The 6,000-nt window shown below is 34.5% G+C and overlaps 1 long non-coding RNA gene across 1 annotated transcript; it reads left to right on the top strand.

The window, feature by feature from the left end:
- The first annotated feature begins 2,003 nt into the window (after positions 1 to 2,003).
- On the top strand, positions 2,004 to 2,901 carry LOC123723389. Its single transcript, XR_006756726.1, has 3 exons — positions 2,004 to 2,102; positions 2,498 to 2,629; positions 2,835 to 2,901. It is a non-coding gene; the product is annotated as an uncharacterized LOC123723389 (long non-coding RNA).
- Positions 2,902 to 6,000: the final 3,099 nt, after the last annotated feature.

The raw sequence follows: 6,000 nt of genomic DNA, 5'->3' as shown, positions 1-6,000 counted from the left end.
CTGTTTTGTTTCGTTTTTCTCTTGGAGTAAATGCGTGTGCAAAAAATTTTACGTGGATTTTTAACGACGACCCGGCTAGTTTCCCTGACTTTGACTATTCTGCTTATCACTTTGGACACGACAAAACTTTGGAAACCGACAGCTTCGTTTATTCCGAAAGACCCTTGCAATTTCATTTGGACTCCTGTTTTGTGCAAAAAATATCAGAATTTTACCATGTCTGCTGCCAAAAGATGCTGTGTCCCGAACTGCAATAAGTCACGTAAGTTATTTTGGTAATTTTTATACTATAAAATGTTGATATTTTAACTTGCAATTATTTATTGTTAATTGATATAACCCCATGACATTAATAATTCTGTTTATTATTTCAAAGTAATCTTCAATGAAATAATCTTTTATAAGATCTTTTTTATGTATTTATGTATTTTACCACTGATAGACAAATATAACAAACCAAACCAATGGTGCTACACCTGGAAGAAAAACTGTTGTTATTACGTTTAATATAGTTCTTACTTAGTTGGTTATATACTATCCATTAGTGATGCAACGGAAGTGTCTTACCGGAACCAGAAACGGAAACAGATGTCAAAAATTTTTTTTAGCAGAAACGGAAACGGAAACGGATGCGGAAACAGAAGTGTAAATAATAATAAAAAACATATTTACAAAAATATTTTTTTCGGTAAAAACAGTTTGTATTCGTTTTTAATTTATTAAGGCATTGGATATCGGTGTCCTTTAGCCTTCAATGTATGTATTTTTACTGCGCTGCAATAAGTTAAAATACGCGTTTTTTTAATTTATTTTCAGGAAACAAAATTACACTATTTACAAATTAAAGTTCGCCAAACCACTCGTGTTGACAAACGACAAATATATTTCTAACTATATAATGATGATGATATATTACATGGTTATCACTTATTCAAAAGTACATTTAATAACTCGTAAGTATGAAATAGTCACATTTTGCCAGTTGTCAAATTTTATATGGACAACAACTAGACAGTTTACTCCAGCAAGAGAAACTGATTGTTTGAAATAGCAGCAGAAAATATTACGCGCTTAAATTCACAAAATAGTACGTAAACAAACAAATGCGACAAGTGCCGAAAGGCCGCGCACGGACTGCGCGTCTCGCGCCGCGCATTTGGATCTCTCAACCGTCGTAAAGTTCCGTTTTATCTCCGTTATAAAAGTTCCGGAAACAGAAACAGAAACGGATGTTGAAAAGCACGCGGAACTTCCGCACTTGCGGAAACGGAAACAGACATCCGTTGCATCACTACTATCCATACTCTCTGTCTGTCTCGCTTTCACTCAAAAACTACTAAACCCATTTAAATGAAATTTAGTACACATATAGTCTAGTGCTTGAGAAAGGACATAGCCTATTTTTAATTGGAAAAAAGTTTTGTAAAGGATTGATAGGTATTTGTTTAAGGGCTTCAACATGAGCTAAGCCGTGGGCGAAAAGCTAGTATATACATAGTTGGTTGTAGTGTTGATCAAAAGTAAAGTGTTTATTTATTCAATTTTTACCATTCAACGGTGGTAGGGCCATGCAACAGTGTTCACTGTTGCACGAATGTGTAGGTCCGTTCGAATGAGTACCACGATCTTACAGAAGACCGGCGTAAAGTAGAACACTAGTACACTTCTGCGTTTCGTCTGGTGAGTGAGGTAGCTTGGGCCTACTTTATTTAAAGGTGGCAACGCATTTAAAACTCTACGGGAGTTGCAAATGTCCATGGGTGGCGAACAACATCAGGTGAACCGCCAGTTCACTTTCCACTACTTTATATAAAAAAGTTAAAAATTGTAGGCCATTCTTTTGAAGACTATTTTTACATGGATGTATTCTTTATTACAGGTGGAGACGGAAATATTTTGCATTTATTTCCGAATCCTGATCCTGAAAACTTGGACAGATTTTTAGTATGGGCAAAAGCAGTCAGCAGGTGGTGACATTTTATTATTAGATGAACAGACTGTTTTTAGGTGCAGAAGAATTTGCCATCATCACTTTGAGCCGCAATATGAAACACGGAGCAATAGGCTTAGTCCAGCTGCAGTACCCACCCTTTATTTGCAAGGTAATGCATATAATAAAATTAAAAAAAATCTATTGTTTTTAAGTTTTAGTAAATACAACCTGATAGATAAGTTTTTTTAGAGGATTGTATGTAATCACTCATATAAAGTATGATATACAGTGTTAACTCCATGTAACGTCATTCGATTTAACGTCAAACTCGGACACTAACAGAGTGTTTAAATAAGATTGTTTTTAATGAACATACATCTACTAACACTAGTCTGAAATAAACTTTTCTGATGTTTCTACTCTTCATTTAACAACTCTCTATAACGCCATAAAATGCACAGTCCCTTCATTGATGTTACATGGAGTTTACACTGTATATTAATAATACATATAAAGTATGATCTTATCTACTGGCTACTACTACTTAACTAATGTAAATTTCAGCTTTCCAGTCACGACAACCTTTGGAAGATATATCTAATCGGTCAAATACTCCAAATTCAATGCAGCCGGCTCCATCAACTTCAACTTCACAGACTGCTACTAGTGTAATGGAGACATGTGCAACTGTGAAAGGTTTAAAATTTCTTTGTACATAATAATTCCTTATTGTTGTGTGTATTAAATGCTTAAATTAATTTTCAATACTTGCATAAACATTCACTCGGCTATCGGGATCACCAAGTTGATATCAAAAAGCTCAATATATCAATATTACTGGAAATAATAGTATTTTCCTTTTTTGTAAGTTAATTAATTGTTTTATTTTACTATTTTACAGATAATGCCCAAAGAAAAATTGTTAACCATTTCAATTCTCATCTTGCAGCTTTGGGAAATAAAATAAAAAAATTACATTTGCAAAATGCAAAAGATTCTGCAATGACAAGACTTAAAAAAGCGCTAAGATTGTCTGAAAATATTACTTTACAAAAAGCCTTAAAAAAATTTACCACTACTGCTGCAGTATTAACAATGCTACAGTTCCGAGAAGTAGGGAAAAAAAATACAGGTAGGCGTTTCAAAAGGGACGAAAAAGTGATAGCTTTGGCCTTGTACAAGCAAGGCCCTAGAGCTTATAGATGGTTGAGGAAAGTGTTTGTATTACCGTCTCCATTAACACTGAGCCGTATGATATCAACAAAAATATATTTGCACAATTAAAAAAAAAGGTGCTGTTTGACGAAGTTTCTCTCAAACCAGGTTTTTTTTTTACAATAGAAGAAAAGACAATATTACAGGTTTTGTTAATAATGGGCAAATTGTTAAAAAACAAATAGCAGATCACGCACTTGTTTTTATGGTGAGAGGGTTTGATGAATTTAAAAGAGACAAAACATACTGTTAGAAGGAGAGGCTTATATTGCGACTAGTGATGCAACGGAAGTGTCTTAGCGGAACCAGAAACGGAAACAGATGTCAAAAATAAATTTTAGCAGAAACGGAAGCGGATGCGGAAACAGAAGTGTAAATAATATGAAAAAAAACATATTTACATTTTTTTTTGGTAAAAACAGTTTGTATTTGTTTTTAATTTATTAAGGCATTGGATATCGGTGTCCTTTAGCCTTCAATGTATGTATTTATACTGTGCTGCAATAAGTTAAAATATGTGTTGACAAACGGAGGCTTTTAAATATTAAAACCATTTTACAAATATATTTCTTTATTAATACATTCACTGCTGATCACTCGGATCCGAGTGGGCAGAGCTATTAGTAGCACCGCCTCCCCCTCGGATCCGAGCCAGGCGCCCGTTCACTTTGTAGTAGCCAGTAAGCCGCCGGCGTTTGAAGCGAGTCCATGTTGCTTTGTGTGGCCACTCTGGCGATATAGTCAACTAACGAAAATGAGTATTAGTTTCATTCTTACAGTGTTATAGTGATTAGTACCACGTTCGTACGGAGGCAAACATACAAATATCTTGTATCACATGAAGCTAAGTCTAAACTTTGTTCTGTATGTATATTTTTTAAATATATGTATGTCCTGTATGTGTGTGTATACGTGTGTGTATGTGTGGGTGTGTATGAAATGTTACAAGATCTTGAATCAAGAAGATAAAAGCTTGTTTTGATTAGTATCCTTACATGTTTTACTCAATATTCTGGAATTTGATGAAAAACTTGACTTTGTCAAAATCTTGTAACATATTAGTACACAGAAATGGGATCGTGGAACAAATATCTACATATTAGTGAACTAAACCATTGCCATCCCTAGCGCTCAAATGCAAAAAATGTGTTTTTTATTGAAATAATTATGTTCCAAGATACTAAATAAAAATTCACCATAAAAAGTTTTGGCTCCCAGCTGTTACCTTTTTTTATTTTGTAAACAGTGAATGTGTTAAGTATCAAATACACCTAATCTAGATTAGAAAAAGATATAATTATTAGGCGTCGGTGGCTCGTGGCACTTGACTTGCAATCTGCAGGAACTGGGTTCGAATCCCGCCATGTACCAATGTGTTTTTCTATTTACATATGTACATTTATCCGACGTTCTTACGGTGAAGGAAAACATAGTGATTATGCCTGCACATATCTGAGAAAAAATTCAATGATATGTGTGAAGTCAACCCGCTCTGGGCCAGTGTGGTTGACTATGGCCTAGTCACCCCTAATCTGGGGTAGGCTCCGAGCCCCTCAATGGGGATGTTTAGTGACCTGATGATAATAATGATGATGATATATTACATGGTTATCACTTATTCAAAAGTACATTTAATAACTCGTAGGTAATATGAAATAGTCACATTTTGCCAGTTGTCAAATTTTATATGGACAACAACTAGACAGTTTACTCCAGCAAGAAAAACTGATTGTTTCAAACAGCGCGTCTCGCGCCGCGCATTTGGATCTCTCAGCCGTCGTAAAGTTCCGTTTTATCTCCGTTATAAAAGTTGCGGAAACAGAAGCAGAAACGGATGTTGAAAAGCGTGCGGAACTTCCGCACTTGCGGAAACGGAAACAGACATCCGTTGCATCACTAATTGCGACCGTGTGGCGCGAGTTGTATAGGATGTTACAAATTTTGTTTCTTTTTTTTTTTACTTATTAGTTTGTTTGAAAAATATTTTTTTTTTTAATTATGGATTTTGTTTAACGTTAATATTTTTTATGATTATAGGCAAGTAGCGTTAGACGTGTGTTGATTTATTGTCGCGATGGTAACGACACGATGTATATAATATGTAATCTTAACCAATGCTTGTGAGACGCAATGATTTTGTGTAAAAAAAATATCTACTGAGAAGTGACAAACTTATATTTATTTTCAGGCAGAGGAGTTCTCCCAAAGGAATGAAATGAAGAGACCGCTGAAGTGCTTTTATTTTTTGATAACTTGTTTGATTCCCTAAATGGGAGTTATGATAATTTTAAAAAAAGAAGTGGAAAGACTCTTCTAGGTGCAGTGCAGACACCATATTCAAGTCATAGAATGTTCTGGAGGCAAGCGAAAAAAGTTTTGGTAAAAGTCAGGTTCTGTTCCATCATTAACAAATTGGTTTCAAACAATTGAAAATACTGAGTACATTGTGGAAATTTTGTCAAAAAATAATGGTTTGACATCTCTCCGGATGAGACATTTCAATCAAGACCCTTTGGAAAACTTTTTTGGCTGCATTCGGAGCCATGGATGCAGAAACGTATCTCCAACAAACGTAGCTCCATTCCAAAGGGTCTAACTGTGAAGTTGATACATGTCAAAATTTCAAATCATTAAATAATTTGTTTTTTAACAGACCAGACCACATCTTTGTAGTTTGTTGGGTCAAAAAATGGGCAACCCAAAAATAAGGGCACAACTAGAATATGTGACAGGATATGTGTTGCGAAAATTAAGAATCAAAAGCTGTGTAATACATGCAAAAAATGCCTTTATAATCAAAATGATTTATCTACTATAACAATTAGAGAATATTTTAAAAATAAAAGATTGCT

Source organism: Papilio machaon, chromosome W, assembly GCF_912999745.1.
Source record: "Papilio machaon chromosome W, ilPapMach1.1, whole genome shotgun sequence".
Taxonomy (NCBI): domain Eukaryota; kingdom Metazoa; phylum Arthropoda; class Insecta; order Lepidoptera; family Papilionidae; genus Papilio; species Papilio machaon.
This window is presented reverse-complemented; position numbering and strand designations above follow the sequence as displayed.